A 10009-nucleotide genomic window follows, 5' to 3' on the forward strand; every position below is an offset into this window, starting at 1 on the left:
GGCTCTGAGGACACACCATCGTGTTGTAAGGGCACAGAAGAAAATATTCCATAAAATTAGATAAGGCTGGATATTTGCAAATAAACTTAAAAAACTTTAATGGCTTAAAACAGGGAAGTTTTAAAATAGTGAAGTTGCATTAATTCCTTATCTACTTGTTCAGGTTAAGCGTATTTTCATTTTCTCAAATTTAATAGTTTAAGACTTAAATCTCACATCCCATAAACAGGGATGCCTTGAATGAGTCTCTGTGATTATTAGGGGTTACTGTGGCTCCAGCATCACCCTTCCATTATGTTGTATTGACACCGAAACTGTTCTGGACAAAATGTCAGTGATCCTTCTAAAACCAACGTAATCATTATGTGTTGAGATGTAGCTTCAACAAGTATCTTGATTCCGAACTTTCTGGAGTTACTGTGCCTGCTGTTGGGTTTTGACATCCCATCCTGTTTCAAGCAGAGTGTTTTTTTTTTTTTTTTTTTTTTTTTTAATGCAGTAGAATCCCTGGTCAGTACGTGGTCCTTTGAAAAGCCTTGGGGGGTTTCACTTTTTTTTTTTTTTTTGGTGGTACTGGGATTACTGGAAACGCCTCTACCTCCGGGCTACACTCCGACACACATTTTTATACTTTTTTTTTTTTTAATTTGGAAACAGGATCTCTTAAGCCAGCGCAGCTGGCTTTGAAACCTGCACTATCCTCCTGTCTCTGCCTCGCAAACTCGGGGATTACAAGCTTGCGCCACCACGCCTGGCGGAGGTTTCACTTTTAAGTTACCTGTAAGATTATGATGTAAACCCTATTCATCTCACATTTTTTTTTTTTTTTTTTTTGCGGGTCTGGGGATGGAACCCAGGGGTATTTTACCTCCGAGCTACACCCCCTGCCCTATTTTTTTAATTCCTTTTTTTTTTTTTAATTATTTTGAAACTGGGTCTCACTGAGTTGCAGAGGGCTAGCCGAGGCTGTCCGCAAACCGCGATCCTCCGGTCTCAGCCTCCCGAATGCTGGGATTACAAGTGTGCACCACCATGCCCGGCGGCATCTCAGAAATTTTTTTTTTTTTTTTTTTTTTTTTTGCGTGTCTAGGGATGGAACCCAGGGGCATTCAACCTTTGAGCTACACCCCCTGCCCTATTTTTTATTCTTTATTTTGAAACCAGGTCTCACTGAGTTGCAGAGGGCCTCACTAAGTAGCTGAGGCTGTCAGGGAACCATGATCCTCCGGTCTCAGCCTCCCGAATGCTGGGATTACAAGCGTGCTCCACCACGCCCGGCTCTCACAAAATTTTAAGTAAATTCTTTTGACACAGAAGCTTTGTGTGCATGCTTTTCACCCTGTAGAAATCAGACAGAGGAACTAAATTTCATGGCTCAGAAGAAAGACGAGGAATCTGTGAAGAGGTGCACAAATTCTTTTTTGTGTGCGTGTGCTTTTATTGGTGGGTTATAGTCTCACATCATAATGTAAATCATGTTGACAATGACATACATGCACACGCTCCTGGTGCCCCCCTGGTGCACAGATTCTGAACGATTCAGAGGCATCAAGGTTGGGAGCCAGAAGCGGCTATGGAAAGACAAGCCTCCTGGGAATCACAGGCGTCTTTCAGACTGCTGAATGCTGCAAAGGACCCGGGGCGGATGTCCTTGACAATCTTATCTCAACATAAAAAAGGAAAGGTGGCGCACGCTTGTAATCCCCGCGTTTGGGAGGCAGAGACAGGAGGATCGCGCAGGTTCGAAGCCAGCCGCGCTGGTTTAAGAGACCCTGTTTCAAAAATATAAAAAAAATTAGGTCTGGGAGTGTAGCCCGGAGGTAGAAGGGCTTCCAGGAACCCCAGTACCACAAAAAAAAAAAAAAAAAAAAAAAAGGAAAAGGAGTGGTAGAGGGCCTCTGGGTTCAGACCCAGTGCGGGGGTGGGGTGCTCCTCAGTTCTTTATCATTCTCAAATGGTATAAAAAGGCTGTTTGGTATGAGTCTAAAGCACTGAGTTTGCAAGTTAGGGGAAATGGTCAGCGCTTGAATGCAGAGGGGAGTGTTGGGTACTTTATACTCTGCGGCTGAAGTCTCCGTTGGCCTCAGAAGCTTTAGTAACAGCTTAGTTAGGCCTGACTGTGCGTCACCCAGAGCTTCCAGAGCAGTCTCTCCCTCTCCCTCTCCCTCTCCCTATCCCCCTCCCTCTCCCTCTCCCTCCCCCCCCCTCTCTCCTCTCTCTCTCTTTGTGGTACTGGGGGGTTGAATTCAGGGGCATTCTACCTCTGAGCTACATCCTGAGCCCTATTTTTTATTCTTTATTTTGAAACAGGGTCTCACGAAGTTGTGGATGGCCTCATTAAGTAGCTGAGGCTGGCTGCAAACCTGTGAGCCTCCTGTCTCAACCTCCCAAGAACTGGGACTACAAGTGTGTGCCACCACGCCTGGCCAGAGCTCTTTCATTGTGCCTTTAGAACCTGGTTGCTGTTTAACTTCTCCAGGCCTTGAGAACATTAGTGCAGCATCTGAAAGCATCAGTACAAAGGAGGAGAGGCGGATGGCAGCAGCACACAAAAGAGTGGCTGTGTTACTCCTCACCTCTCAGGCCTCTGCCACCAATGATCCAGAAGAATGAGTTCTCTTGGGGGGACTTTGGCCTCTAGTTTCTACTTTTGCTTTTGGCTGGGAACTGCTGCTACCCAGGGTCAGACTGGCCTTTCAGTGGAGAAAGATGGGATTTATGCCTTTTGTTGTGTCCCCTTGAGCTAGGTCCTAACAGTTTCTTCACCTGTGAAATAAAATTGATAAAAATGGCATTGATTACAGAATAAATGAGATGATGTTTGTTGATGGCTTGACACAACATTGGCCCAGTGTAAGTGTTTAATAAGTGGGCCACTAATATTAGAAAAGAAGGTTACTTGCATGGTACAGGATACATTTAATTATTCTTTGTCTAAAAGAGGATCAGATTAGTGACTGACTGTACAAAAGATTGACCTCTGCCCACTCCCTCTTTTTCCCTCCTTCCCTCCCTCCTTCCCTCCCTTCTTTCTTCCTTCCTTCCTTCCTTCCTTCCTTCCTTCCTTCCTTTCCTTCCTCCTTTCCTTCTTCCTCTCCTCTCCTCTCCTCTCCTCTCCTTTCCTTTCCTTTCATTCTTCTTCCTTCCTTTCTGTCCTGGAGATTGACCCAGGAGGATTCCACCTCTGAGCTACATTCCCAGCCGTATTATATTTTTTGTTTATTTTGAAACAAGATCTTAGTAATTTGCTGAGGGCCTTGCTCAGTCGCTAACCTACTATCCTCCTGTCTCAGGCTCACCAGTACTGGGTTTAGAGATGTGTATCACCATGCCCAGCAAGGACCTGCTCTTTTGACTTGGATACATGAAATTCTAGAAACTAGAGATTCACTTCTTCTGGGTTTTTTTTTTTTTTTTGAGGGGGGGGGAGTACTGGGGATTGAACCCAGGGGCAATCTACCTCCAAACTATACCCCAAGCATTTTTTAATTTTTGTTTTTGAAACAGGGTCTTGCTAAGTTGCTGAGGGTTTCACTAAAATGCCAAGGCTGATCTCAAACCTATGCTCCTCCTATCTCAGCCTCTCAAGCACTGGGATTACAGGTATGCACTACCATGGCCAGGCAGGATATTCTTTCAGAAAAGAATTTGTTGATCCAGGCGTGGTGGCACCTGCTTGTAATCCCAGCATTTGGGAGGCTGAGATAGGAGGACCCAGGTTCATGGACAGCCTCAGCTACTTAGTGAGGTCCTTTGCAACTCAGTGAGACCCTGTTTCAAAATAAAGAGTAAAACATAGGGCTGGGGTTTATAGCTCAGAGGATTCTGTCCTCAGTACCAAAAAAAAAAAAAAAAAAAAAAAAAAGAACTTGTTGCTTTTCTAGTTAAATGTACTTATTTACTTATTTTACAAAGAAGGAATTTAAGGATCCAAATGGGGAAATGACTCCCTCTAGAACTCCTCATTTGTTAGTGACAGAGCAGTACTAAATCTGGAGGTTTTTTGTTCCAAAATGGTATTTGCTACACAGTATATGCATAGCCAAGAATTCAGACAATGAATGCCCGGGACAGCTAGGTTGGTCCAATACACCCCTGCAGGTTTTATCTGAAGTCAAGTACACAAAAATACTCTATTCAGTTCTGGATCTTCTGAATATATGGATTAATTTGTGAAAACTGCAAATAACTGCATTTATTTATTTTTGTGGTGTTGGGGATTAAACCCAGTGCCAGGAAACAAAGTGTGTGTATTGGGTTGGTGCCATCTATAGACCATCTATAAAAATCGAGGTGCATTTTTTTTTTTTTTTTTTTGGTGGTACTTGATAAGTAAAATAAAAAATTAAATGCGAGTAAAATAAAAATAAGTGAGTACGGCGGAGTGTGAAAAACACGAGAGAGGTCCGGTACACGTGGCATGTAAAGTTTTAATGGCACGGCTCTCCCGGGGATCAGGGCGAGGCACTGTGGGGCCCGCGCACCTGTCCGAAGCTTGAGGACGCGGGCTCTCCTTTTCAAGGTATGCATCTCGCGAGATGAGGGTTTACTCGCGGGAACGCCCAATTCTCGCGGGGGTTTCAGCCCCTCCCTTGCCCTGCAGAGGTCATGTGACACAAAGTCACATGAGTGCAGGACCCAACTTAACATTCCGGCCTTTTGATGGTAGGGATAATGGATGACGATTGGACCCTCTAGCTTCTTCCTGCTGTCAAGGGGCGTCGTCAGGGGCCCCAGGCCGGGAGGAGTCGGGAGTCCAGTCCCCCAGAAGGGGATGCAGGTGGGTGCATAGCTGCAGTGCGAATTGGAGGTTACCCTGGACAGCTTAGTGATGTGCGCTTGAGGAGGCTTGAACAGGCAAGGGCTATTAAAGAAAAAAACAAATCATGAGATTGAGCAGGCGACCAAAAAGGAGACTGGTTTACTCAGTACCTGGAGAGCTACCCTGAGCTGGCAAAGAGGATGGAGGTTGAGGGATCCAGGAGCCATCAGTCTTCAGCCAGGCTGAGTAGGGCCAGCGGCGGGGCCTGGTCTGGAAAGGTGCTCCCCCTGTGTTGAGGCACCTGGGGCTCACCCTTTTCCAAGGGCATTGTTCCAGTGGCCCTCCTGGCCACATGCCGAGCAGTTAGGCGTGGCTTTGCCCCACTTGAGGCAGGCTCCTGGAGGTAGTTGTTGTTGCAGTCCTCCACACCTAGGTGGCGCTCCAGGGGGCTGAGCCGCCACCGCCAGCCGAAGGGCAGCTACCAGGGATCTGCTTTTTGGCAAAGTCGGAGTGTATGCTCCATTTCCGCCTGTTTCTCTCTGGAATTAAAACTTAGATGCTATGTTAAGGTTCTGTCAGCTGCGACGGACCTATACTCACAAAGAGCAAGTCCCGAGACGGGTGTCCAGCAAGAATGGCAACGCGGACTCCGCACGGGCAGACAGAGAGTGTCGCCCCAGCCCCGGCCTGTCGTTTCCCGCAGCACCTAGGGCGCGCCCGAGCGGGCCACCCAGCAAAATTGCAGTCTGGCGCAGGCCAAGATGGTGACTGTGACATCACCAGGCAGTGACTATGCGCCATCACAAAATGGCAGCTGGCAGGAAAATAAATGGAAGCTGATGGGGGAGAGCATTTGGAGGGATACCAGACCGCTTATAAAAGTTCCTAACTATTCCTGGGCCACCGCAACCTATTTCCCAACTCGTATCAAGGCAGACAGGCTCTCAGGGCATCTGCTAGTATAAAGGTTCGACTCCCCATAATTGTTTCGCGGGCGGAAACGAAGAACAGGAAATGGGCGTCCCCGATTTCCCTGCTCAATCGTTCGGAAACAGAGGTTAAGAGATAGGGAAGAACGTCTTCATTCCTTCTCAAAACCGGAGGATGACCTGGTCATCCGCAGCGTGGTCCCAGTGGACCGGGGGACAATGGGTCACCAAGCGCTTGGATTTTTGGGTCCCAGTGGACCGGAAGACCCAAGTCCGGAACCCGCTAACCAAGGGAAGGAGGCAGTTTACCGGAGTGAAGTGTTGCCAGCCAGCGCTGGCTGCGACAGAAGCACTGAGAAGCTGCTGGGAGCGTGGTGGAGCTGGGGCTCGTGGATGCCGGTGGCTGGTGTGGACGGCACTGGCGGCTGGCGCAGGTAGGATCAGTGGGGGTGCGCAGGCGGCATGGCTTGCCGGGCAGGCGGCGTGGAGACAAAATGGCTTCCAGGCACGCACCAGACGCTGAGGCTGGGCCCCGAGGAGCACCGCCAGTGAGCCTGGCTCGGGGCGGGTGGGGCAAACCGGCCAGAGGTCCCGGCGGTGACCGGAGAACCAAGCTGGAACGGTGCTTTAGGAGGTCCAAGCGGCAGGCAGAGGTCCTGGCCCGCGCAGGCAGTTGGCAGGCAGAGCAAGTGCCAAGCTGCCTGGCTCGGGCCGGAAAGATGGCCGCCGACTCCTAGGATTGGTTAGGAGTGGAAAGTGGGAGGGATTAAAGATTGTGAGGCCTCCAGTGAGGCCATGAGGTGGGAAGGGTTAAAGATGGCGAGGCCTCCAGTGAGGCCATGAGGTGGGAGGGGTTAAGGATGGCGAGGCCTCCAGTGAGGCCATGAGGGGAGGGGTTAAGGATGGCGAGGCCTCCAGTGAGGCCATGAGGTGGGAGGGGTTAAGGATGGCGAGGCCTCCAGTGAGGCCATGAGGTGGGAGGGGTTAAGGATGGAGAGGCCTCCAGTGAGGCCATGAGGTGGGAGGGGTTAAGGATGGCGAGGCCTCCAGTGAGGCCATGAGGTGGGAGGGGTTAAAGATGGTGGGGCCAAGATGGCGGCCCCCCAGTGATTCCACGTGTGCAAGATGGCGGGCCAAAGCTGGCGACCCCCCCCCCCCAGTAATCCCATGTGGCTGCTTACCGGAATGGCCAGGCCCAGGCAGCAGGGGTGGGCAGGCACAGGGTGAAGGGCGCCAGGGCGCGAGTCCGAGTGGAGGAACCAGCTGGAGCGCGGGCTGGACTTGGCGGGCTGGGGGCTGTTTAGCAGAGTGGCGGCCGCCTAGATGGAGGAGGCAGGCGGCCCCGGCAGGCGGGTCTAAGCAACGCCAGGCGTGGAGAAGACATAGGTGCACGGCGTGGCGCAGTCCGCGGGCGGCGCGTTCCCATTCCAGCGGCGGGCGGCGTGGGCAGGCGGGAACGGCGGTTTTAGGAGGTCCAAGCAGCAGGCAGAGGTCCTGGCCCGTGCAGGAGGTCAGCAAGTAGAACAGGTGCCAGCATCACCCAAGGAGCCTGGCTCTGGGCGGGTGGAACTAGCAGCCTGGCGGCCGGTGGAGCCTGCACGCCCCAGCGGTGGTGGCCGCGGAAGATGGCCGCCGGCGCTCCGGAAGAGAGCACATGGGCGGGAAAAGATGGCCACTGGCTCTCAGCAGAGCGCGGGGCCGAAAAGATGGCTGCGGGCTCTCAGCAGAGCGCGGGGCTGAAAAGATGGCCGCGAGCTCTCAGCAGAGCTCGGGGCTGGAAAGATGGCCGTGAGCTCTCAGCAGAGCTCGTGGCTGGAAAGATGGCCGTGAGCTCTCAGCAGAGCCCGGGGCGGGAAGAAGGCCGCCGGCTCTCCCGGAGAGCGCGGGGCCGGAAAGACGGCCTTGAGCTCTCAGCAGAGCGCGGGGCCGAAAAGATGGCCGTGAGCTCTCAGCAGAGCTCGGGGCTGGAAAGATGGCCGCGGACTCTCAGCAGAGCCCGGGGCAGGAAGAAGGCCGCCGGCTCTCCCGGAGAGCGCGGGGCTGAAAAGATGGCTTACGGTCCGGGCAGGCACGGGGCAGCAGTGGCGGCAGTGGCGGGAGCAACGCCTGCAAGCGGAGCGCTGGTGTGGGACCTCACAGTCGAGCTGCTGGCGGGTCGGAGAGTCCGGGGCTCAAAAAGAGAGTAAAAATAAAAAGAGAAAACAGAAAAAAAAAGGAAAAAAAAATGGGGAGGGACCCAAGAGTTCTCCCGGTTCGGCACCAAATGATAAGTAAAATAAAAAATTAAATGCGAGTAAAATAAAAATAAGTGAGTACGGCGGAGTGTGAAAAACACGAGAGAGGTCCGGTACACGTGGCATGTAAAGTTTTAATGGCACGGCTCTCCCGGGGATCAGGGCGAGGCACTGTGGGGCCCGCGCACCTGTCCGAAGCTTGAGGACGCGGGCTCTCCTTTTCAAGGTATGCATCTCGCGAGATGAGGGTTTACTCGCGGGAACGCCCAATTCTCGCGGGGGTTTCAGCCCCTCCCTTGCCCTGCAGAGGTCATGTGACACAAAGTCACATGAGTGCAGGACCCAACTTAACAGTACTGGGGTTTCTGGAAGCCCTTCTACCTCTGGGCTACACTCCCAGATCCTTTTTTTTAAAAAAAAACAAAAAAAACTTTTTATTTGGAAACAGGATCTCTTAAGCCAGCGTGGCTGGCTTTGAACCTGTGCGATCCTCCTGTCTCCGCCTCCCAAGCGCGGGGATTATAAGTGTGCGCCACCACGCCCGGCAAGGTGCATGTTTTACCCATGTCACAGGAAGAACTGAAACAGAGAATCACATTTTGGAATGATCAGATTTCATCCTACACCTCAGTCCTTGCGCTCTTTTCCTGGAAATCCAGGTTCTCCAAAGTTAGCAAATTTATTTAAGAAATTTAACAGATAAGTCAGGCGTGGTGGTGCATGCTTATAATCCCAGTACTTGGGAGGATGAAACAGGAGGATCGTAGGTTCGAAGCCAGCCTTGGCAACTTAGTGAGGCTCTCAGCAACTTAGCGAGATCCTGTTTCCAAGTTAGAAATAAAATAGGTCTGAGGGTATAGCCTAGAAGTAGAAGGTCCCAAGGTTCTGTCTCCAGTAAAACACACACACACACACAACACACACACACACACACACACACACACACACACACACGTAACTGATAATCTACCCCATGGGAATCTTTTGCTCATATCCCATAGAAAAATAACAGAGCGCTTGTAGGTTTCTGTTTTTTTTTTTTTTTTTTTTTACCACAAGCCCACAGTAGACCCCCTCATCCCTGTTTGGTCACTGCCTAAGCTTTTTATGTGCCCTTATCTGATCTTCTTCCCCCCTCCCAGGAATGAAAGGTTATGATAAATCCTCCTCTAGGCCTTGAAAGGACGCATAGGTGGCGGAGGAGGGGCAGAGGTGCCAGATGCAGCACGAGTGGGACAGAAATAGTTCAGATGTTCACCCTGTTTCTCTACTTCTCCCAGCAGTGTGAAGGCATGTATGTGCTAGGCGGGCCCAAGGCCTGCATGCCCTAGGCGGGCCCAAGGCCTGCATGCCCTAGGCGGGCCCAAGGTCTGCATGCCCTAGGCGGGCCCAAGGCCATTTTTCTTGAAATGAATGTTAGCACAGGAGGGAGTGGGAACTAATGGGTTTTTATCAAGAAGGAGGAGGAGGAGGCGGCTGCATGCTGTTGATGTAGAACCGACCACATCCTACCACTATTTCTCATTCTTTGATCTTCTGCCATGATCTCCAGCTTTAAAAGTTTCAATTAAAGCTTTCCATCGAAAATGTGGTATCCTTTTAGACCACCAGAGTAATTGCAGCTTTTACAGTTTTTATAGATTTTTTTTTTTATATTGGGGATTGAACCCAAGGGGCATTCTACTTCTATGCTTCTTCCCCAACCCTTTTTTCCCCCCAATTTTTATTTGGATACAGGGTGCTGCTAAGTTGCAGAGAGCCTCACTAAGTTGATGAGACTGTTCTCAAACCTGCAATCCTCCTATCTCGGCCTCCCAAGCACTGGGATTACAAGCATGTGCCATCATGCCCGGCTATTTTATAGCTTTTTTAAAAAAAACTAAATTAAGCCAGGCGTCGTGGTACAAGCTTGTAATCCCAGTACTTGGGAGGCTGAGACAGGAGGATCACAGCTTTAAAGCCAGCCTCAGCTACTTAGTGAGGCTCTCTGCAACTTAGTGAGACACTGTTTCCAAATAAAGAATAAAAATGGACTAGGGGTGTAGCTCAAAAATAGAATGCCACTGGGTTCTCAGTAGCGCCAA

Source organism: Muscardinus avellanarius (genome assembly GCF_963383645.1).
Source record: "Muscardinus avellanarius genome assembly, chromosome: 2".
NCBI lineage: Eukaryota > Metazoa > Chordata > Mammalia > Rodentia > Gliridae > Muscardinus > Muscardinus avellanarius.